Raw genomic sequence first — 1,922 nt, 5'->3', positions numbered from 1 at the left:
CCCCACCAAAACTCTGCAGCAGAACAGAAGAGTCAGACTGAGCCAAGACACAGAGGAGCGAGTTCCCTCCTCTTTGAGTCCGAGCTAATGATTATTGTCACTATTAATCAATCAATCAATCAGTCAATCAATCAATCAGTTATTCACTTTGGCTTCAAAATTCAACCCGAGGAGTCTGAAGATACAAACTTCTGCTCTTCTCCTGACAGTGAACACATCACTGTAAAAACTCTATCACTGAACTTCATCTTCATCATCTTCATCATCATCATCACCTTCATCATCATCAACTTCATTATCGTCATCATCTTCAACATCACCTTCATCATCATCATCATCTTCACCCCCCCATATGAACAGACCAGTGTCTCTGAATATATAAACATAAACATGTTCCTCTGAGAAAGTAAAGTACCTAAAACTCTGACTTCAGTGAAGAAGAAGAAGAAGAAGAAGAAGAAGAAGAAGTTGTAACGAACTCTGACAAACTTCTCACTTTCTGTTTGAGTCTAAACGCTTCAGATCAGATTGAAACACACACACACACACACACACTTTACTGAGTTACTGGAGGCCAGTGTGTCGTCACACGACACTTTGATGGCCTCATGAGACAGGAAGTAGTTTCACTCGCTTCTGTGCAGAAACACATTCAGCAAACACACACTGAGCTCTGAGCGTCACCACAGAAGAAGAAGAAAAAGTGCTCAGACTGTAAAAACATCGTCATGTGTTCTGCAACCATCACAAAACTGTCAACTCATCCACAACACACTGTCACTACATTATTATTGTCACTACATTATCTTCATTAATATATAATATGTTGATTATGGCTGGTTGTAAATCTCAACATGTTGGTTTCAGTCTCTTTAATGTGACACAAGCAGCAACGAGGATGAGAGGTGTTTAAAGAAAAATGTTTGTTTTTTAATTTTTATTCTTTTAATATCTATAAAAACTATTTTTTACAGTGTTTACTTGTTAAACATTGATTTTTTATTAAAGCTGCTCGGTGTGACTGAAGTTACAGCTCAGAATCATCTGCAGTGAACTGGACAATAACAATAAGATCAACATGCAGATATGAAATAAACAATAAAGACGAAGCCGAAAGAGTTTCCCTCTGTTTTAAGACTTTATGCTAAGCTAACCCTCAAAAACTAACCCAGTTTTCACAATTTTTTATCATTACTTTTTTATTATTTTTTATCAGACACCTGAGAAAATACTTTGAATAGGACATGACAATGAAAATAATTCTTCGTTGCAGCGCTAATGTTAATATACTTCTGTGCACAAAGTTAGTTAATGAAATTATTCCCGCTCAGTCTGCAGGTGACAGGAGAATTTAATGATCATAATTAACCAATCCAACTGAAGACAAGTGAATTAAAGTCAGGACTTACATCAGAGTGTTTGTACAGAGCTGCTGCTCCTGCTCGCTGTTCAACAACACACTGTCAGACCACACTGTGGAGCCTCCACTTGTTGTTGGTTACCGTGGCGCCACGGCAGAGTGACAGCTCACTGACTGTTTCCTATATGTTCAGTGACGAGCCCCGACACACTCAGTCTGACACTGTGGACGGACAGACACACACACACACACACACACACACACACACACACACACACACACACACACACACACACGCACACAGAAACTCTCTGTGTTTGTTGTTAAATGTCTAAAGGAGAAAATGTTGTTGCTTACTGAGACTCGTTTGGTTCAGGAACAAGACAGAGAAAACACACACACACACACACACACACACACACACACACACACTCTGTCTCTCCTGTGTCAACATACACAGTCACAAGTCTGTTTCCACCCTATCAGCTGTGGCTGTGCGGCGGTGAGGGGCGTAGCCGCAGTTTCCTCAGAATAATGTGACGAGGAGGGGAATTCCTGTAAG

General features: G+C 40.2%; 1 protein-coding gene across 6 annotated transcripts in view; it reads right to left on the bottom strand.

The window, feature by feature from the left end:
* Nucleotides 1-1,922, bottom strand: part of hivep1 (HIVEP zinc finger 1) — a 45,238-nt gene that overhangs the window by 20,404 nt on the left and 22,912 nt on the right. The gene's annotated exons all lie outside the window — the stretch shown is intronic.

The sequence above is a fragment of the Seriola lalandi genome, unplaced genomic scaffold (assembly GCF_002814215.2).
Source record: "Seriola lalandi dorsalis isolate HSWRI2012SDOR001 ecotype SW California unplaced genomic scaffold, Sedor1 jcf7180002054424, whole genome shotgun sequence".
Taxonomy (NCBI): Eukaryota; Metazoa; Chordata; class Actinopteri; order Carangiformes; family Carangidae; genus Seriola; species Seriola lalandi.
The sequence above is the reverse complement of the archived record's forward strand: the minus strand, read 5'-3'. Positions and strand labels throughout refer to the sequence as shown.